The sequence below is a fragment of the Trichosurus vulpecula genome, chromosome 5 (assembly GCF_011100635.1).
Source record: "Trichosurus vulpecula isolate mTriVul1 chromosome 5, mTriVul1.pri, whole genome shotgun sequence".
Taxonomy (NCBI): domain Eukaryota; kingdom Metazoa; phylum Chordata; class Mammalia; order Diprotodontia; family Phalangeridae; genus Trichosurus; species Trichosurus vulpecula.
Genome location: NC_050577.1, coordinates 53,831,172 through 53,854,345, shown reverse-complemented (window position 1 = coordinate 53,854,345; position 23,174 = coordinate 53,831,172). Strand labels below are relative to the sequence as shown.

The 23,174-nt window shown below is 41.1% G+C and overlaps 1 protein-coding gene across 3 annotated transcripts in view; it reads right to left on the bottom strand.

Moving 5' to 3' along the window:
• Nucleotides 1–22,769, bottom strand: part of LOC118849943 (ATP-dependent translocase ABCB1-like) — a 319,035-nt gene extending 296,266 nt beyond the window's left edge. Inside the window, exons 1-2 of one of the 3 annotated variants that reach the window (XM_036759053.1) lie at nucleotides 22,623–22,769; nucleotides 22,229–22,318 (exon numbers count right to left, since the gene is read on the bottom strand). The gene's annotated coding sequence lies outside the window, so the exon portion shown is untranslated. The remainder of the gene's footprint in view (nucleotides 1–22,228; nucleotides 22,319–22,622) is intronic. The other 2 variants (XM_036759050.1, XM_036759051.1) reach the window with 2 other exon arrangements.
• Nucleotides 22,770–23,174: the final 405 nt, after the last annotated feature.

The following is a 23,174-nucleotide window of genomic DNA, read 5'->3' as shown; positions in this document are numbered from 1 at the left end:
CCTGTACAGATTACTACATCCTCTGCAATATACGGTAATTAAAAAGTTGCTTAAAGAACTGAGAAGTTACATGATTCACCCAGGGTCATGTGTCAGAAGCAGGATTTGAAATGAGATCTTCTTGGTTCCAAAGCCAATACTCATTATTCACTACACCACGACCTATCTCATTACACAAATAGAAGGAATTGTTAAGGATAAGGTAGATGTGTTTGATTCTAGAACAGGAACTGTACCTGTGATATTATTGATGTAGGGAATTTTCAGATAAAGAAACTCATTCTACCAATACATTGTTATTGTGTTAGAGTGTTGTTAGAGTGAAGGTTTTAAGCTGAGGTCCATGAACTTTTTTTAAAAAATATTTTGATAACTATAATTGCATTATAATCATCATTACATGTAACTATATTTTATCATACTATTTCCTTATTCACAATCCTATTTATTTTATCTTTATGCATTTAAAACCATTATCCTGAGAAGGGCTCCATCCAGCTTCAGCACAGCGCCAAAAGGGTCCATGATATAAAGAAGGTTAAGAAACAATATCTTAGTTGCTTAGCTGTTCAATTATTTGCCCACGGTGACGTTGCCAATATTTGTCAGTAGTGGGGCTCAAACATAGGTCTTTCCAGTTCCAAAACCTACTTTCTATGCACTACATAACATTATCACTCATTGATGTCATGTGGAACATGGGAGTTCTGCAAAAATACAGAATTCATAGAGACTCACGGTTGGTAGAGATCTCAGAGGCCATTATCTAGTCCAAATGGTACCTGACCAAGGATCTCCTCTACAACATCCCCAACCTTTTCCCCTCAGCCTTCACCTGAATACCTTTAATGAGAGGGAACCCACTGCCTGCAGAGGCAGCCCATTCCATATTTGGATAGCTGCCATTGTTAGGAAATTTTTCATGACAATGATTCTTTGGGACTTCCTTCCACCTATTGCTTCTGGTACTATTGTCCTCTGAGGCCAAGCAGAACAAGTGTAATCTATCTTACATGTGGCCATCCTTCAAAATATTTAAAAACACTTCTAGTACCCCATTCTAGGTCTTCTCCACGTACAATCTCAAGGACTTCTAGCAACCATCTTACCATCTTTAAAGTTCCATTAGTTTAGGAATGTCAGCCTAGAGCAGTAGTCTCCAAAGTGGATTGTGCAATGGACCATTGTCCATTGTGGATATGGAAAGGAAATATTAGAGCTTCCATTTACATTTATTTTTATCTAAAAATAAAAAAATTGAGCCAGATCGACAGTGGCATCTGCACTAGGTTGTATGTCAGATGGCCTCATGGCATATGCTCAATTCAAGGAATCCTAAAGTAAGAGCTGGAGCTCCACTGTGTCAAAGGGTTGACAGTGGCACCCTCACTCATTCATTTGCTTTCAGCATATTGTGACATATTGCAGTTTATGTGTGCCTGGTCAAGTAGATTTTGGGATTGTTTTAGGTAGTTTTAACTAAACTAACACTAACAAAATGAAGAATTGGCTTAAAAATATTCCTGTAATAAAACCACTGATTAAAGATGATTTCATTAATTTGAGCATATGCAAATGAGAAATTGGCAGAATTGACACTTCTTTTCTTAGTACTTCTTCCTAAAGCACATTATGAAGTAAAAAGAAGGATGATCTAGTTGGAACTGACAAGAGATCAGCCAAAAATTCAAAATTATCATTGAAACAGGATATCAGATATTGTTAACAATGAATCTCTTTCTAAGTGTATCTTATGACTCTTGATATTAGCTAATGAGAGTATGAAGCCATCATGATTAGTGAGGTATTTGAAAAACTTTTAGCTTTTTTTGCTAAAAACTATCTAGGCCATCCACAAAAATTCTTATGTCAACACATTTAAAACCATAGAGTTAGAATCTTACAACCCGATTTTAAAATTTCCAAACCAAGATATTCAGTAGGTTTTGAATATGTTTATTAAAAGGATAAAAATGCAACCTCTTCTGATTAATTTGCAAGAAAATAATGGATTGACATAAGGAAGATGGAAGTTTACTAGCCAAATGTCAACAAAGACCTTAGAATAACTAATAAATGGGATTGACAAATTAGTATCATGATTTTGTGAGGGCGGTCAATGATCATTGGTTCCAGTAGGATTCCTATGTTTGTGAAGTCTCATTTTCAGCTATGAAAGCCATTTAAATCAAGTGTCAAAATAAATTGAATTTAGAACCAGTCCATTGACTTGTCATTTCACAAAATTTTAGATCAAGATTTTTTAAAATAATAGAGAATATTGGATTGCATTGCTTTAACTAAAATATCAGCTAGGTGGCATGGTGCTTCAAGGGCTGAGCTTGGAGTCAGGAAGCATTTCTTTTCACTAATGCAATTACAAATGACAATAATAGTTCTGTTGAGATCACCAAGCCAGCCAGCATACCCGTCCATTTTCTTTTTACTATTTATTCTTTGTTGGACCTGAAATCAAACTGTTTGAGAGGCAAGAACAGGTAAAGGCAATTGCCAAACTGTAGCTCCTAATAGAGAAAACCTCATTTCCAGAAGCAAAATTGCAAAGTGAATGGGCAATCTTTAAGGTCAAGTACACTGATATGTCATAAGTGTACCAACAGGCAGCTAGCTGGTGTAGTAGCTAGAGCACTGGGATGGAATCAGGAAGACCTAAATTCAAGGCTGGCCTCAAATTCTTCCTAGCAGTGTTACCCTTGGCATGTCATTTAACCTATATTTGCCTTCATTTCCTCAACTATGAAATGGGGATAATAACAGCACCTACCTCAAAGATTGTTATAAAGGATCAAATGAGATAATGTTTGATAACACTTATAAACACTTAGCACAGCGCCTGTTACATAGTAGGTGTTATATAAATGTTAACTATTATTATTAATCTCTTTATTCATGTGACAATTCATTGATGTCATTAAAATATTTATATTTCCCACAGGAAGAATATCCTTTTAAAGGATATTTAAAGCTTTTGCACTTTAGTATTCTTAGAGAACTGCTTAGATCCTTGAGAAGTAATGATTTCCCCAGGGTCACATAATAAGTCTGGGGGCAGCTGGGTGGTGCAATGGATAAAACTCCATGCCTGGAGTCAGGAAGACCTGAGTTCAAATCCAACCTCAGATACTTACTAGCCATGTGACCCTGGGCAAGTCACTTAACCCTGTTGCTTCAGTGTCCTCATCTGTAAAATGAGCTGGAGAAGCAAATGGCAAACCACTCCAGTATCTTTACCAAGAAAACTCCAAATGGGCTCATGAAGAGTCAAACACAACTGAAATAACTGAATAACAACAAACCCACAATGTGTCAGTGGAAGGACTTGAACTCTGATGTTAACTTTCTTTTGCCCAAGCCATACTTTCAGTCATTGTATAGGATAAGAATGAAAAGTTAATGGAAAAAACCCTTAGGATTTCAAATCATTTTGTCACAATTGATTTGTTTGCAAAAACCTTGTCTATAGGTTTTTTCATTAGTAACAAACTTGGGAAAGAAGACATAGAGTAGGGATTCTTAACTTTTGTTTTCCTTGTCATGGACCCCTTTGGTAGTCTGGTGAAAACTATGGACCCCTTCTCAGGATCATATTTTTAAGTAATTGAAGGAAAGGCTGAAATTTGTTTATAGGAAAAAAATTACATCTTTATTCCAATATAATTAGCATTTGTAATCATACCTATTTTGTTTTATGCATTTAAAACATTGTTATAAGAATAGCTAGCATAACACTTCAAGGTTTGCAAAGTGCTTTACAAATATTTTCTCATTTTATTCTTACAACAACCCTGAAGGTGGAAGCTATCATTATCTCAATTTTACAGATGAAGAAACTGAAGCAGAGGTAGTTTAAGTTTAATAAAGGTATAATTTAGTAAACAAATGTAAATATAATTAATAATAAATAAATAATTTTAAAAATAAACAGATAATTAATAGAGATGCAATTTGTTCCCATCCAAGTTCATAATACCCCCCTGAAATCTATCCTCAGAGCCCCTGCCAACCCTTAGCATAGAGGTAACTCTAAAATTATAATTATACCTTTATGAAGAGACATTGTTAAGATTATTTTGATGACTCACTCCCTTGTCAGAAAATTTATAACTGGAAATAGAAATAACCTAGCAGTCATAGAACTTTGGTAATGAGGACTATAGTATGAAATGATTAATGAAAAGATACCCAATAAAGTCCGGTCCCAGTATCTCATTGTGATGTGGAGATGACCCTTCATTCTAAAAGCTATGTCATCAGTGAAAGCTTGGGTAAGTTCTGCTCTGCCGAAAAGGCTTAACCCTGTTTAAAATCCCATGTAGGATCATAAAGAATTGGATTCAACTGAAACAAATGAAAAATAACTTAATGCCAGGGATGCAGCAAGCAACTGTGGTCTTACTGCTAATGTTTTCCTTGTGAGATTAGCTTCCATTTACTCTCTCCGTATTTTATATGAGTATAGTTTGCATGTTGTCTCTCCCATTAGAATGTGAGTGCCTTGAGAACAGAGACTGTGGGGTTTTGTTTGTTTTGGTTTCTTGGTTTTGGGTTTTTTTTTGCCTTTCTTTGCTTTTTCAGCCCTTGACATAGTGCCAGGCACGTAGTAGGTCTTTAATGCCTGCTTATTAGACTTACTGGCTAGCTAGTTTTGGAGATACTAGCTACCAGATGCTAAAGTGTTTTGGGTTACAGATACTCATATTAAAACACTGACTGGAATGTAGAGGTATTGAGAGTTGCTTCTGTAGAGAGAATACTAACTAAAATAATGTCAAATAGTCCAGGAAACATAGTTATCTCTGGAAGTCTTGGAGGTAGTGAAAGGGAGATATGGGATTAGGTCGAGGTGAAATTTAAGGGAAATGTGAGAGATTGCTGGTCCTCAGACTCTGCATTCCTCCCTCTGTCTACCACAGCACACTGTCATTATGAGCTCAGTTTGTTGTGGCGGTTTTAATTTATAAAACAAGGACAATAATGCTTAAGCCGCCTCTCAGGATACATGTTAGACTCTCTAGCACATCATTCACCCAAACTCCCATGTTCAAAACTTGAAGCTCATTTTTGGGTGCTCCCTTTTCCCTTTTGAGGATGCTAAATCCTCTTAAATGTATAACGCTTTAGCTTCTCTTGCATTTTCTTTTCCTCTCCTGCTACAAAGTTAGTGCAGGTATCCATCATGGCCAACTTGGGACTATGGCAAAGACCTATTTATTCATTTTCCTGCTGCTGCTCCTCTCCAAATAATCTTTTAAATCTCTGCCAGAATAACTCGATCAGAGGAATGCATAATTTATAGCTGTAGGGAAACTTGGAGTGCATTTCAGGGGTTCTTGGTCTGGAACCCCCTTAAGTAATGAACCTCCAAGTGGTCAATTTATAGAACTTAGATGCAAAAAATTACAATGTAATTGATATATCTTGTAATCTTACCTATTTTATGCCTTTAAAAATGTTCTTCTCAGAATAATAAAAACTAGCATTTGTTGTGGCTATATAAATATATAGCACTTTATAAATATATATAAATAAATATATAGCACTTTAATATTTGTAAATATTTTATGAATGTAAATAAATAAATATTTAGAAATATTTTCCATCTTATCCTCACAACAACCCTGGGAGGTTGGTGCTATTAATCTCCCAATGTTACTGATGAAGAAACTAAGGCAGCCAGAGGATAGATGACTTGCTCAGAATCACACAGCTAGTGTATGAAGCTGAAGGGTTTCCTTACTCCAGACCCAGTTCCATCCACTGCTGAAAAGGGAGAGAGATTCACCAACTAGCTGAAAAGGGATCCTGAGGTTTCATTAGCGTGCCAGAGGAGTCTATGACACAAAAAAGGTTAAGAACTGCTGATCTAGTACAATTCTCTCATTTTACAGATGAAGAGAATGCGGCCTAGAGAAATTAAATGCATTATTGCTCAGTCATATAGTTAATGAGTAGAAGAGGTAGTAAGAAAACCATCTGGTGCCAAATACTGGGATCCTTCTAGCTTCCTGGTCTTTTGTTTTGCAATTCTGTAGTGTACTATGATTTCCTCCCTGTCCTGACCTCTACCAATGCAACTTGGCACCTTCTCTACAATTTGTAGTCACAGACTGTTACTTGTGGGACTGAGAAGGCAAGTGACTTGCCAATATATATAGAAGAGGTAGAATTTGAACCCAGAACTTCCTCCCTCTGAGGTCAGCTCTCTACCCATGTTGTTGGGATGTCTTATTTAATGCATGCACTTCTCATATTATATTGCCTGTTACAGGTATCTGAGCTTGAGTCATGCCCCTTTTATCAGACCAAGATCTCCATGAGAGCATGAGATGGTATATGTGCCATCCCAGCTTCTGCCTACCTCCAGGACTAGCCTAGCACCTGATATAAATGCTTAATAAATGTTCATTGAATGAATGAATATTTAATGAGAATACTTATGTGAATGGATCACAGAGTCATAGCTCTAGTGCTGAAAGGGCCCTTGGAGGCTATGTATTCCAGTTCCCTTCATTCTGCAGATGAAGATACTGAAGCCTAGGGAACTTCTCCAAGGTCATTCCCAAGGTTCTCTGACTTCCAGAGCCAGGAAGAACTACGTAAGGGATCATGGTGATGGTGGTGGTGGTGGTGATGATGGTGGTGGTGGCTTTCAGTAAATGTTGTTGTGTTTGTGTCCCCAGGATCTGCAGCCATCAAAAGGCCTCGGGAAAAGAGCTGCTAATACCGGAAGCCCTCCCTCTGGGGCATTGTTCTCTTTAGCCACATACCCTAACCAGTTTCCCCTAATTATTCGGGAACTCCAGTGGTTTTGCTCTGGGCCAGCTTCTTCCCAAGGAACTGGCCCAAGGTCGAAGACCAGAATTCGAAGCACAACAGCAGCCTAGGTCTGCCATCCTTCTGGGTCCTCTCTTTTTGCTCCTGGATTCTAGGGCAGGGCCCGCAGGGCTGGAGCACAGCTCTTTGATAGCTGCGGGTGAGCCAGAGTAGCTCAGAACGCGCCTGGTTAAAAGTCCTGGAGGCGAGCCCCACCTTCTGGGCCTTCTGATTGGCTAAAGGGATGGATTGGATGGATGGATGGATGCATGGATGGATAGATAGTCGGGTGGGTGGGTGGTTGAAGGGAGGAAGGAAGGAGAGAGGGGGAGGTGTGTGAACCGTGCCCGTGTGAGAGGTTCCCTCTGCTGCGCCCAGGCTCGCATCCACCGGCCCCGCAGAGGGAGGAGGAGGTGGAGGAGAGGGAGAGGAAGAAGAGGAGAAAGAGGAGAGGGAGGAGAGGAGAAAAGGGGAAGGAGGGAGAGAAATGTTCATGCGTGCGTGAGAACCTGCGGGTTCCCGGTGTCTAGCCACGAGCCAGGGCGCAGACCTGTCAGGCCGCCAGCCCCTCGGGTGTGTGGGGCGCACTCTAAGGTGGGGGTGGTGCGTGTGTGGAGGAGCGGTCGTAGCGCTGCGAGGCGTTGGCAGAGGCCGCGGAAAGAGAGGGTGCAGCCAGGAGGCCGGCTCGGCCCCCGCCTCTTCCAGACTCTGGCCTCCCTCCTCCTCAGCCTCGCACCTCCTCCAGCCCGCGCGCCCCTTGCTAGCCGAGTCCGACCCGGGAGCGGTGGGGGTAAGGGACCGGAAGGGGACTACTCAAGACAAAGCGGGCGCGGGGGAGCAGCTGGCGATGGCTTCTCTGAGCCTGGGGGGGCTGAGCGTGAACCGTGGCGGCGGCAGCAGCTCCAAGAAGAGCCTGAACGCCCGCAATGCTGCAGCGGAGAGAAGGAACTTGATCACCGTGTGCAGGTAAAGAAAGCCCCAGGCCGGACCGGAGCAGGGGGGAAGATAGGCAGGGTTGGGGGTAGGGGGAGCCCCGGCTGCAGGTGAAGCCTCCCTGGGATTTCTCCCGCCAGGCCGTCGCCACTTGGGAAGAGGACGCGGAGCATCCCTCTGCAGGGACCAGGCGGGGGAGGAGCAGGCAGCTTCATCGGGAGGCTTCATTTGCCGAATGCCAAGTCCCCTGGTGCTGGCTTTTCTTACTCCAGCTGCTCACGTAGCCCTTTCCCCTCCCCTCCCTCTAGGAAGCTGCGTTACCTGCTGCACCCTCTGGGCCCACCTTCCTTCTCCCCACCTCAGCACCGCCGGCCAGGTGCAGGAGAGGCCTGGCCTCCAGGGAGGAAGAAGAGGAGAAAGGGGAAGGTGCAGCCTCCTGCTCTCACCTCTCTTCTTCTCCTATCTCTCGGCTCGGGGTTTTTTCCCGGGCTTCCTTCCTGGCAGCCAAGAGAGAGGGTCACAACACTGGCATGGTCCGGGGTGTGTCCTTAGGGGACACCTACACAGCTTTCTTTAGGGTCAGAGACACCTTCACCTTCCCCAGGCCTCGGTCTCCGCTGGAGGGGGATGGGGAGTTGCAGGGTGGCTAGTGAGGAATGAAGTCCTGGCTGTTGGGACGACGAGGAACAGTCGTGCATACAGGGGTGCGGCCTCCATTTAAGAGGTGCTCGCGAGATGGAGCAGAGAACCACTTTTGGTACAGTTATTCCATAGGAAAGGAGGACAGTGGTAAACAACCCAGTGACATTCCTATCATTTTTCCTTACTGGCTTTTAAGAAAGTAATAATATAGTGGGTTTAATCAGAACTTTGAGGATATGTTTTATGGTGGGAGGGGAGGTCTGTATTCAAGTGTTTTCTTTGACAGATACTCAGTGGAAGTCCCTGGGCAAATCCCTTTTCTTCTCTCTGCCTCCAGCCTGAGATCCTCTGTGTCTTTTAGATGAAGAGTGGGTGTTGCAGTGGTTAGAGTGGTGGATTTTTTTTTCTTTAAAGTGAGGAAGATCTGAGTTCCAATCCTGTCTCAGACACCGTGTGATCCCAGGCAAATTATTTCCTCTCCTTGAAACCCACTGAGTGTCCTGAAGTTAGTGATGCTGTAGGGGAGGATTGTAGGTAGAGGATGTCCTAAGCATGCAAGTGTTGTAATTCCATTTAGTTCCATACCAGATAGATCTTTCTTGTGGTGGCTTTCAGTTTTAAAAGTTACTGTGGAAGAGTTATCATGCATGATGTATGTATGTCATCATGTAAGAGGCAGTGTAGACAAAGCAACCTCAGTATCCAGAAGACCTGGATTCTTCCTCTGACCGGGAGACCCTGGGCATGTATCCCTTAACATCTCTGTCTCCAGCCTGAGACCCTCTATGTCTACTAGAGGCAGGTTAGGTGATGCTTTGGAGAGTGCTGCACTTAGAGTCAGGAAGATCTGAGTTCCAATCTTGCCTCAGACATTTGCTACATTTGTGACCCTGGGCAAGTCTTAACCTCTCAGCTTCAGTTTCCTTACCTGTAAAACTAGGATAATAGCAACTTCTTCATAGGGTTGTTGTGGGGATGAAATGAGATAAGCTATGTAAAGCACTCTGTAAATCTTAAAGCTCGGTATAAATGTGAGTTATTGTTATTATTCATTGCAAAGCAGGATCCAAAGTGCATTGTGAGAGAAGATGACCTCATTGGGACTCCCCTACATCAATGAAATCATAATCTGGCTTTATTTTATCCCCACCCTCCCCCCAAAAAGAGTACTTCTCTGTCTAATTTGTGAAGAAAACAAGGATTAGGTTATTTCAAATGTATGTTTTACATAACATATAAAATGGCTGTTCATTTTACTGATCATCTCCTCCCATGTGGTATTTGCCATGTGTAGGCAAAAAATATTGGATCTCCTTTGTCTACCATTGACCTCTAGAATATTGTATGTTTTCTTATTCTTTGTGTTTTGTTTCCTAAAGTTAATAATTTTCTAAATCAGAGAGGTGTGTTTGTCTTTTAAACTGAATTTTCAGTAAATATGGGTTTTTGTTAGTGAAGATGCTCCCTGAACTCCTATACAGGAATTGGGAAAGCTATGGGTTTTGAATCATCTCTGACACTGTGACCTTGGACAAGTCACTTGCTCTTAATTTTCTCATCTTTAATATGAGAATATTGTACCACATTGTCTCTAAAAGTTCATTCTAGTCTATAATCTATGACTTGGTGACAGTAGGAGCATAATGGATGTAGCAAGGTATAATGAAAAGAGCAAGTGATTGTGAGTCTGTCCATCTGTGTTCAAATCTTATTTCAGCTACTCAATGTTAGTGCACATCTGGACCAATTAATTAACTTCTGTTTCCTCATACGTGAAAAGGAGCTGAACTCGATCATCTCTAAGAACTTTGCCAGATTTAAAGCCCGTGGTCCTTCTCATTGTGTGTCTTTCCCTTCCACGTAGCCAACATGCCAAACCCAGTACTGCCCAGTGGAGAACAATTTAAGGATTTTCTTAACCTGAGGTCCATGAACATATTTTTAAAAAGCCACACATTTTGATAACTGTACTTCAATATGGTTCCTTTTATAATCCTGTGTATCTTATTTTATGCATTTAAAAATATTATTTTGGGGGTGGAGCCAAGATGGCAGCTGGTAAGCAGGGACTAGTGTGAGCTCTGTACAGAGTCCCTCCAAAAACCTATAAAAAATGGCTCTGAACCAATTCTAGAACGGCAGAACCCACAGAACAGCATAGGGAAGCAGGGCTCCAGCCCAGGACAGCCTGGATGGTCTCTGGGTGAGGTCTATCCCACACGGAGCTGGGAGCTGGGAGCTGGAAGCTGGGAGCAGGGAGCGGAGTGGAGCAGAGCCCAGCCTGAGCAGCGTGGAACAACCAAACTTGGAGTTGGGCAGATGGGGCCCCTTGCGCCCTGAATATGTGAGCTGCGGCAGTTACCAGAATCCTCAACCCACAAACACCAAAGACTGAGGAGAAGGTTAGTGGGAAAAGCTGTGGGAGTGGAAGGAGTTCCTGGTTCGGCTTCCAGCCCCGGGGGCAGCGGATATGGGGCAGCTACAGTTGCTGCTGCTTCTGGCTCCAGGTCCACCTGGTGGGAGGAATTAAGTGGTGGATCAGAGCAGGAGTGCAAAGCGTGCTGAAGATCTAAGCCCAACCCGGGCTGGGGGTTCTTGGGGAAGGAGTAATGCTGGTGTGACAGAGCTGGCACCTCCCCCCCAAACATGGAACATAGAACTCGTTAGTCTACAAGCAGTCATACCCCACTGAAAAACTCAAGGGTCAAGTGAGTTGGTTGGGAATATGGCCAGGCAGCGAAAGCACACCCAGATTCAGTCTCAGACTTTGGATTCTTTCTTTGGTGACAAAGAAGACCAAAACATACAGCCTAAAGAAGACAACAAAGTCATAGAGCCTACAACAAAAGCCTCCAAGAAAAACATGAACTGGTCCCAGGCCATGGAAGAGCTCAAAAAGGATTTGGAAAAGCAAGTTAGAGAAGTAGAGGAAAAATTGTGAAGAGAAATGAGAAAGATGCGAGAAAACCATGAAAAACAAGTCGATGACTTGCTAAAGGAGACCCAAAAAAATACTGAAAAATACACTGACGAAAACAGCACCTTAAAAAATAGATTAACTCAAATGGCAAAAGAGCTCCAAAAAGCCAATGAGGAGAAGAATGCCTTGAAAGGCAGAATTAGCTAAATGGAAAAGGAGGTCCAAAAGACCACTGAGGAAAATACTACTTTAAAAATTAGATTGGAGCAAGTGGAAGCTAGTGACTTTATGAGAAATCAGGATATTATAAAACAGAACCAAAGGAAAGAAAAAATGGAAGACAATGTGAAATATCTTATTGGAAAAACCACTAACCTGGAAAATAGATCCAGGAGAGATAATTTAAAAATTATTGGACTACCTGAAAGCCATGATCAAAAAAAGAGCCTAGATACCATCTTTCAAGAAATTATCAAGGAGAACTTCCCTGATATTCTAGGGCCACAGGGCAAAATAGAAATTGAAAGAATCTATCGATCGCCTCCTCAAATAGATCCCAAAAAGAAATCTCCTAGGAATATTGTCACCAAATTCCAGAGCTCCCAGGTCAAGGAGAAAATACTGCAAGCTGCCAGAAAGAAACAATTTGAGTATTGTGGAAACACAATCAGAATAACCCAAGATCTGGCAGCTTCTACATTAAGAGATCAAAGGGCTTGGAATGCGATATTCCGGAGGTCAATGGAGCTCGGATTAAAACCTAGAATCACCTACCCAGCAAAACTGAGTATCATGCTCCAAGGCAAAATATAGATTTTCAATAAAATAGAGGACTTTCAAGCTTTCTTGGTGAAAAGACCAGAACTGAATAGAAAATTTGACTTTCAAACACAAGAATCAAGAGAAGCATGAAAAGGTAATCAAGAAACAGAAATTGCAAGGGACTTATTAAAGTTGAACTGTTTTGTTTACATTCCTACATGGAAAGATGACATCTATGATTCAGGAGACCTCAGTATTAGGGTAGTTGGAGGGAATATGCATATATATGTTTATGTATATATATAAGTGAATGTGTATGTATGTATATATCTATGTGTATATGTATGTATGTGTATGTATGTATATATATGTGTGTATGTATATATACATATACATATATATATATATGTAAAAGAGAGAGAGCAGACACACGGTGAGTTGAAGATAAAGGGAAGATATCTAAAAGAAATAAAATGAAATTAAGGGATGAGAGAGCAACATACTGAGAGAGGGATATAGGGAGAGATAGAATGGGGTGGATTATCTCGCATAAAGGTGGCAAGAGGAAGCAGTTCTGTGGGAGGAGGGGAGAGGGCAGGTGAGGGGGGAATGAGTGAACCTTGCTCTCATCAGATTTGGCCTGAGGAGGGTATACCATACATACTCAGTTGGGTATCTTACCCCACAGAAAGGAAGAGGGAGGAACATTAAAGAAAAATAACAGGGAGGGGGATGATAGAGGGGAGGGCAGATGGGGGTGGAGGTAATCAAAACAAACACTTTGGAAAGGGGACAGGGTCAAGGGAGAAAATTCAATAAAGCGGGATGGGTTGGGAAGAAGCAAAATGTAGTTAGTCTTTCACAACATGAGTATTGTGGAAGGGTTATACATAATGATACACATGTGGCCTAGGTTGAATTGCTCGACTTCTTAGGGAGGGTAGGTGGGAAAGGAAGAGGGGAGAGAATTTGGAACTCAAAGTTTTAAAAACAGATGTTCAAAAACAAAAAAAAAAGTTTTTGCATGCAATTAAAAAATAAGATACACCGCCAATGGGGCTTAGAAATTTATCTTGCCCTACAGGAAAGGAAGGGAAATGGGGATGAGAGGGGAGGGGGGTGATAGAGGGGCGGGCTGACTGGGGAACAGGGCAACCAGAATATATGCCATCTTGGAGTGGGGGGGAGGGTAGAAATGGGGAGAAAATTTGTAATTCAAATTGTTGTGAAAATCAATGCTGAAAACTAAATATGTTAAATAAATAAATTTAAATTTAAAAAAAATATTATTTTGAGAAAGGGTCCACAGGCTTCACCAGACTTCTAAAGGGGTCCAGGACACAAAATGATTAAGAAATTCTGATTTAAAGCCATTCAAAACCACTTTGTAAGTGAGTTATTAGTAGAAATCTTGAAGTCATTTATTCATGGATTAACCCTGTTTGTACCATAAGATGCCTTTGGCAGACTGGTGAAACTGGTGGACTTCTTCATCCGAGGACACTCTCAAGGTCTCTCTGAAGAACTTTGGTGTCGATTGTGAGACATGGGAGATGCTAGCACAAGACTGTCCAGCATGACACGCCAGCATCAAAGAAGGTGCTATGTTCTGTGAGCAAAGCAGAATTGCAGTAGCTCAAAAGGAATGAGATGTGCAAATTTAGAGACATCTCCTTCCCAGATGTTCATACTGGCTATGTGTTCCCAACCTGTGTGTGGGAGAGATCGGCCTCAGCCTGACACGCTGCACATTGACCTTGACATAGTGATGTCATCTTGGTCCTCTTCTAGTATGAAAGATGATAATATGTGCATTTAAATGTATATAAGAAACAGTTTTACAATGTATAAAATAAGGTAAGGATTATATCTTAACCAGTTATATTGAAACAGTCATCAAGAAAATTGTTTTAAATTCACAGAACGCTGGTTAAGAATCTCCCTCATCTAGTCCATAATTTTATAGAGAAGTAAGGTTGAGAGTGTAAGTGACTTATGGACAAGGTGAATGCTCATTATTGGCAGAACATATTACTGTCTATGTTTCTCACTAGACTTTTGCCTAAAAAACTGCTCTTCTTTGCATCTAAGGGTGATCTTTTATGGCATGTGCCATCTAAAAGGTCCAACCAGTCTTGATTATTCCGGGGATGTTTTGTCTTTGTTCCTAGCCTCTCTTTTCTGCCCTTGAACTTTTTGGCTATTGGTTAATACCTTCGTTGGGAGCATGATTAGAAAGGAAAGAGATGTAGAAATTTTAATGAATCACTCTGAAATGTTCTTAGGAATTATATTAGGCACATTTTCCAAGTGAGAGGAGCAAAAGCTGATTCCTATTATGTGTTTATATTGTGTGCTAATTATAGTGTGTTTTGCTGAACAACTAAAAAATTTGAACAAGTATCTTTTTGTTAGATATTTACATACAGCTTAAGTATTATGGTATGTATATATACCATATATTTCTATATGTATATATTAGTTTGTAGTAGGCCCTTAATAAGTGATTTATTGGATTGAGTCGAGGGCTTGCATGTTATATTGATTATTCATTGGGGGCAAACTTGCCAAATCTTCTCTCTCATTATTCTAAATAGAACAGAGTTGAAGGTATATTTGAAATGTCTTTATGGTACATCTCTAGAAATTAGACCCATTTCCCAAAGGTCCTGATAGCCCTGAGCAAGTTCCAGAGAGCCATTTAGGGCCATTTAAAAAAGTATCTGACCTGTTAGTTCTCAATTTAAGTGGAGGAGAATAAACAAAGCAAATGTTTTGTCTGTGCCTCTTGCCTTAGAAAGCTCCATTGTCAGATCCCTCCTAACGTGTTATCTGTTCTATTATAAGGTGACTCAATGTTTTGAGAGCCAGGTAATGGTAGGAAAAGGTCTGGAATCAGGAGACCCGGGTTCTAGATCCAGTTCTGCCACTAATGAGTTCTGCGACCTTTGGCCAAGTCACTTAAACTTTCTGGACGTGTTTCTTTGACTGAAAAATGGGCTTAAGGACATCTAGGTGGCACAGGGGATAGAGCAACTGGGCCTGGAGTCAGGAAGACCTGAGTTCAAATGCGACCTCAGAAACTTATTAGCTGTGTGTCCCTGGGCAAGTCACTTAACCCTGTTTGCCTCAGTTTCCTCATGTCTAAAATGTGCTGGAGAGGGCAATGGCAAACTGCTCCAGTATCTTTGTCAAGTCAGACATGACTGAAATTACTGAACAACAGCAACAACATCAAAATGGGCATAATATTAGCACCTCTTCCACAGGATTGTTGTAAGGATCAAATGAAATAAATGTAAAAACATGTAAATAAATGTAAAGCACTTGGCAAATCTTAAATATATATGTGTGTATGTGTGTATATATACATGCAGATACCTTATAATATACACACACATGTTTGTGTGTATATGTATGGTAGTGTATGTATGCAGATGTTAGCTGCTATTGTTCTGTAGATAAAGAAAGCAAAGAGCATATTTAAGAGAACATCAAGTTCCTAGCACTGCTCTACATAGTAGATACTTAATACATATTTATTGAATTAAATATAATCTTGACAAGACTCTTTCCTGGACCCTTCTCTCTCTCTCTCTCTCTCTCTCTTTCTCTCTCTCTCTCTCTCTCTCTCTCTCTGTCTCCGTGTGTGTGTGTGTGTGTGTGTGTGTGTGAGTGTGTGTATTACTAATCTCTTCTGAATTCCAGTTCCACATTACCAATTGCCTACTGGACATTTTTTTCTACTTCTATGCCAGAATTTCCAAAACGGCCTGCCTCAAACCCTCCTAACTTCTAACTAGGTTCCCAACATCCATATTTCTTTTGAGGTCAGCACCATCTTACCAGTGATTCAGGTTGATGACCTTTATCATCTTTTCCATCCCCTCCACTTCTAGTATCCTTCCTCCCAAAGGACCTTGTATTCACCAACTTAGATACTATTTGTATGCATTTATATTCTATTGTATCTATTTGTCCCTATGTATTTATTGTTTCTCCTATTAGAATGTAAGTTTGTTGCAGGTAGAAATTATTTCATTCATTGTGAGAACCTAGCACAGTGCCTGATATATAGTAGGTACCAAGTGAATACTTATCAATTGATAGATTCATTACCTCTCCCATCCAAGCAGTTGCCAAATATTGTTGACTCTAGTACCACAAAAATTTTTAAATCTCTTCCCTTCTTTTTATCCATACAGCTATGACCCTAGTTCAGGGCCTCATCACTTCTCACCTGGATGATTGAAAAAACTGAAGTAATTCCATATTTCTCCACTCCATTCCATTAACTGCCAAATTGATTCCAAAAATATATAGATCTGATCTTGCCACTCCCCTTCTCAAAAACCTTCAGTGGCTCTGTAGAGGGAGAAATGTACCCAGGGATGTAGAAATCCCAAACCAAAATTCCCAAGGCAAGGCCGCCTGGAATGAATTCCCAAACCCAAGCATTGTTTAAGTCAAGGAGGCAAAGATTTATTATGTTTTAAGTAAATAAAGTGGGCAAGAGTTCTTAGGGAACCTGCAACCATACAGGGCTACAGGGAAAGTTTAAGTACAAGATTTAGGGAAGAAATCTGTCAATCAGGTGTGTTGGGGTAGGATTAGGGAGTGGTCAGGTTGTGATTAGGGGTTGGTCAGTTCTTAAAGGAACATGCACTTTTTGTATCTACTGTGCAGGTATCTTACCCAGAGTTCACTAGGAAATAGCCTAAAGGGGGGCTAGGAGGAGGTGTGGTTTTGCCTGTGAAATGTCACTAAGTCACCAGGAGTTCAGGGCTAGCTGGAGATACTGTCTAGGTTCCAACAAGTGCCTTGTTAGTCAAGATTAATGTAAGGGAGTATACATTTGAACTATGTCTAGGATACATGTTAGACTCAGTATATGGTCAGTTATCAACACCTGGGAATCAAACTATAATTGGGCATAGCTGCTTACTAAGGAAGAAGCAGAGATAATTTTGGGGCACACTGCCCTTTAGCTATAGAAGGGCTGACTGAGAAAGAATATGTTTGAGAACCAGATGTGTTCTGAGATTGGAATTCTGCCATAGGCATAGGCACCCAGGCAGAGGCTAAGGGGAAATGTGATGTTAGAATTAGGGTCCAAGCACAAGCACCCCATCAGCTCCATATGGCCTCTAAGGATAAAATATAAGATTTTTGCTTTGACACTTAAATGTCAGACCTAGATATAAATTTAAAATAAAAACCTCACAACCCAGTGCAGAAAGGCAGAAGTAGTCAAAGCATACTTTTCAGATCATGTTGCAATAAGAATTATTTGTAACAAAGAACCATGGAAAAATAAGCTAAAAATTAATTGGAAACTAAATAATCTAATTCTGAAGAATGAGTGGGCCAAAGAACAAATCAGAGAAACAATTAATAACTTCATTCAAGAGAATGACAATAATGAGACAACATACCAAAACTAAGGGATGCAGCAAAAGCAGTTCTTAGGGGAAGTTTTATTTCTCTAAGTGCTTACATGAATAAAATAGGGAAAAAGGAGATCAATGATTTGGGCATACAGCTGAAAAAGCTAGAAAAAGAACAAACTGAAAATCCCCAATTAAATATCAAATTAGAAATACTGAAAATCAAAGGAGAGATTAATAAAATTGAAACCAAGAAAACTATTGAATTAATAAATAAAACAAAGAGCTGGTTATATGAAAAAAAACAAAAAATTGATAAACCTTTGGTCAATTTGATTAAAAAAAGAAAGAAGAAAATCAAATTACCACTATCAAAAATGAAAAGGGTGAGTTGACCTCTAATGAAGAGGAAATCAAACCAATAATTAGGAATTATTTTGTCCAATTGTATGCCCATAAATTTGACAACCTTAGAGATATGGATGAATATCTATAGAAACATAAATTGCCCAGGTTAACAGAAAAGGAAGTAAAATTTCTAAATAACCCCATCTCAGAAAAAGAAATTAAGCAAGCCATCAATGAACTCCCTAGGAAAAAATCTCCAGGGCCAGATGGTTTTACATTTGAATTCTATCAAACAGTTAAAGAACAATTAATTCCTATACTTTGTAGACTATTTGGGAAAATAGGTGAAGAAGGAGTCCTACCAAATTCTTTTTATGATGCAAATATGGTATTAATACCCAAACCAGGTAGAGTCAAAACAGAGAAAGAAAATTATAGACCAATTTCCCTAATGAATATTGATGCAAAAATTTTAAATAAAATATCAGCAAAAAGATTGCAGCAACTTATCACCAGACTAATACACTATGACCAGGTAGGATTTATTCCAGGAATGCAAGGCTGGTTCAATATTAGGAAAACTATTATCATAATTGACCATATGAACAACAAAACTAGCAGAAACCATATGATCATCTCAATAGATGCAGAAAAAGCCTTTGACAAAATACAACACCCATTCCTATTAAAAACACTAGAAAGCATAAGAATAAATGGAGCCCTCCTTAAAATTATAAATAGCATCTACCTAAAACCATCAACAAGCATTATTTGTAATGGGGATAAAGTAGATGCATTCCCAATATGATCAGGGGTGAAATAAGGATGTCCATTATCACCCCTACTATTAAATTTGGTATTAGAAATGTTAGCTGTAGCAATAAGAGAAGAAAAAGAAATTGAAGGAATTAGAATAGGCAAAGAAGAAGCTAAATTATCACTTTTTGCAGATGATATGATGATTTACTTAGAGAATCCTAGAGAATCAAGTAAAAAACAACTTGAAATAATAAACAACATTAGCAAAGTTGCAGGATATAAAATAAACCCACATAAATCCTCAGCATTCTTATACATTATTAATAAAGCCCAACAGCAAGAGATAGAAAGACAAATTCCATTCAAAGTTACTGTAGACACTATAAAATATTTGGGATTCTATCTGCCAAGACAAACCCAGGGCCTATATGAACATACTTATGAAACACTTTTCATGTGAATAAAGTCAGATCTAAATAAATGGAAAAATATCAGTTACTCATGGTTAGGCCAAGCTAATATAATAAAAATGACAATTTTACCTAAATTAATCTATCTATTCAGTGCCATACCAATTGAACTACCAAAAAATTATTTTACAGAGCTGGATAAAATAATAACAAAATTCATCTGGAAGAACAAGAGGTCTAGAATATCTAGGGTATTAATAAAAAGAAATGCTAGAGAAGGTGGGCTAGCCATACCAGATATTAAACTGTACTATAGAGCAGCAGTCATCAAAACTCCCTGGTACTGGCTAAGAAAAAGAGTTGTGGATCAGTGAAATAGGATAGGAATATAAGATGGAGAAATCAACGACTATAGCAATCTACTCTTTGATAAACCCAAAGAGGCCAGCTTCTGGGCTAATAATTCACTATTTCACAAAAACTGTTAGGAAAATTGGAAAATAGTAGGGCAGAAACTGGGCATAGACCAATATCATACATCATATAGCAAAATAAAATCAAAATGGGTTCATGATTTAGGAATAAAGGCTGATACTATAAGTAATTTGGGAGAGCAAGGAATAGTTTACTTATCAGATTTATGGAAAAGAAAAGAATTCATGACCCAACAAGAGATAGAGAGGGTTAGAAAATGCAAAATGGATAATTGTGATTATGTTAAATTGAAATGTTTTTGTAGGAAAAAAGCCGATGCAACAAAAATTAGGAGGGAAGCAGAAAATTGGGAGAAAATCTTTACAACTAGCATCGCTGATAAAGGCCTCATTTCTAAAATATACAGGGACCTGAGCCAAATATATAGGAATACAAGTCATTCCCCAATTGAGAAATGGTCAAAGGATATGAACAGGCAGTTTTCAGAGGAAGAAATTAAAGATATCTATAGGCATATGAAAAAATGCCCAAAATCACTACTGATTAGAGAAATGCAAATCAAAACAACTCTTAGATACCACATCTCTCCTGTCAGATTGGCTAAAATAACAAAACAGGAAAATGATAAATGCTGGAGAGGATGTGGGAAAATTGGAACATTGTTACATTGCTGGTGGAGTTGTGAACTGATCCAGCCATTTTGGAGAGCAATTTGGAACTATGCCCAAAGGGCTATAAAAATGTTCATACCCTTTGACCCAGCAATACCACTTCTAGGGTTGTATCCCAAAGAGATCACACAAGTGGGAAAATGACCCATATGTGCAAAAATGTTTATAGCGGCTCTTTTTGTGGTAGCTAAGAGTTGGAAATCAAAAGGATGCCCATCAATTGGGGAATGGCTGAACAAGCTGTGGTCTATGAAGGTAATGGAATACAATTGTGCTATAAGAAATGGGGATGATACAGACTTCATAACAACCTGGAAACACCTACACGACATAATGCTGAGTGAGCGGAGCAGAGCCAGGAGAACATTATACACAACCACAGATATATGGATTCTGTGAGGACTAACCCTGACAGACTTTGCTCATCTCAGCAACACAAGGTACAAAGAGAACTCCAAAGGACTCACGATGGAGAATGCTATCTACATCCAGAGAAAGAACTGTGAAGTTTGAATGCAGATTGAGGCACACTACATGCTAGCCTTTCCCCCTCCCCACCCCCGTCGCCCTTTTTTTTCTTTCTCTCTCTTTTATTTTTGTTTTTGGATTGTTGTTTTTTTTTTTTGGTCCTGTTTCTTCTTTCTCATGATTCATTTCATTGGTCATAATTCTTCTCCATAACTTGACTAGTGTGTAAATTAATTCAATGCGATGCGATACATGGAAGTTATATGGAATTCCAGGCCATCTTGGGAAGGGGGGGGGAAGGAGGGAAGAAAATCTGGAACTCAAAATTATGGAGAACGGATTGTTGTAAACTAAAAATAAAAAAAATTTCAAAAAGGAGCACCCAAAGACACACAATCCCAGATCCTAGAAGTAATGAAATAAATATCCAGTAAAATGAAGTTTTTTTATGGATTTTTGCCATACTGAGGAGGAAAAAAATCACAGCTCTCCAAGTAGAATGAGACAGCATGATATAATGGTAAGAGCAGTTAAAGAAACTTGTCTCACAAATTCCAGAGAACCTGTGTTACCTTTGGAAAAGTCACTTAGCTTTTCTGGGCCTCAATTTCTTCACATGCAATAGGGAGGGTTTAACTAGGTAATCTCTAACGTCTCTTCCAGTCCTAAAATCCTATGAGCCTAAGAAATGATAGTACAATTATCAGCCAGTATTCACACCAGAGGGGCACATTTTCAGTTAACTAACCAGTCCTAGACAGCTTGAAGGAATAACTAGTGAAACTGGTGTCTTCCTGGGTTGATCATTTGGCAAAGTACTTCAATTAGTTCTGGGTGGCCTGGCATGAACTCAGCCACTGTAAGCAAGAGTTTCATCAACTACCTGGGTGTAAATGAAAAGGGGATTCTTTCTACCTACTATGTCAGGTGAGAGACCTTTTCCAGACTTAGGAGCTTTACTTAGAAGCCATCTCCTGAGCACCAAAGATACTTGCTCCCATCAGAGACCAAAAGGATACTTTTCCTAAAGCAACAGAGCTCAGGGTTTTTCACCCTCTCACTTCAAGCACGGCTGAATTGGAACCAAACACTAGCTACTCAGGGAGAAAGGCTGCTGCGGAAAGGCCCCTTTCCAAAGGGGGAAAGGACGGTGGGGGAGGGAATATGACCATTTGCAGGGCTGACCTTCTTTCCTCTTCTTTCTCTGAAAAAATGAAGCATCCAAAGAACAAAAAAAACAAGAGGAGACTAAAGACCCACAGGACGTAGACGCGGGTTCTTTGAAGGTGCATACATATTACGACTAACTCCGGTTTCCCAAATGTAATCTATGCACAAATATTTGCCTGAGGCTTTCCTGGCAGGAATAGAGACAAGAAGGGCAGCCTTTTCTTCTCCAATCCTCCTCCGGAAGGAGACTGGCAGATGCTGCTGCTTGGATGCTGGGAGCTTCCCAAACAAAAGCAAACAACAACAACAAAAACTTTTGCTCCAAGGTCAAAATCTCCAGACAAGCCTCCCCAAAGGCTCTAAAGGGGGGCGCTTTATTTCATAGATTCCGAATGAAAGAAGGGCAGCAAGAGATTCTTCTGATTTTTTTTCCTGGGCCAAGTTAGACACTATGCACCGGTAACTAAATGGAATGACGGGTGTACGGACCTTGTGGTGGCTAGTTCAAAGTCACCCTCGGCTCCCGAGGAGCTGCCGGCTGTCCCGTTCCTTTCCTCCTCATGGTCCATCTCAGCCTGCCTAGGGGGAAAAAAAAGCACGGGACTGAAGAGCACATGCACTTGTTTCCTTCCACCCAGGACGTGTCCCCTCCCCATCCCCCACGCCCATCATCCTCTCCCCATCCGATCCTCCTCCCTCACCTCCCTGGATGGCATGGGAGCACATCTGGGTGGAAGGGTCCCCAGCTGCTCGGGCAGTGCCCCCCCCCGGACAGGTCGTTTTCTCTAGCCCTCCCTGGGATGCCTGTAATGCCCAGCCAGAGTCCGGAGGCCCGGAATCCCCGGGCCGGGGCCGCCCGCGTGTGCCTGGGCACCCAGCTCACCTCCAAGTTCTCTGTCCCGCTCTGAGAACACACAGCTCCCTAGGACACGGCCGAGGCCCAGGGCACCGGACTTTGCTCGCCGCGGCCTCGCCTCCTCCTCCTCCCAGCCCCACGCAGCCTGACCTCTCGGGGCGCTGCAGGTCAACGCCTCCCCGGGGCCGCCCGGGGCTGGGGGGCTGTCAGGGCCCGCAGGAGGAGGACGGACAAGCCCTGCGCGCGGAACTGCTGGGGTGAGAGGCACCGTCAGCCCGCCGCCCCCACTGCTGCTCCCCTCGACCCCCACCCCCACTCCTCTCCCCGCGACCCCCACCCCCACTCCAGGCCTCTAGGGCCGTGGTGAGTGGCTGTCGCCTCCTTCCCCCAGCCAAGTACTGATGGGGTGGGGGCAGCCGTGGATGCTGCTGTGGTGATACCCGAGCCAAGCCCTGCCAAGCCCAGGAGCTGGGATGTTTCCCCTGGCGAGTCTAGCTTTCTGAGACACTCTAAGTACGCGGCAGTTTACTTTATCAGTTGTACAATTTTCACACACACGCACACACACACACACACACA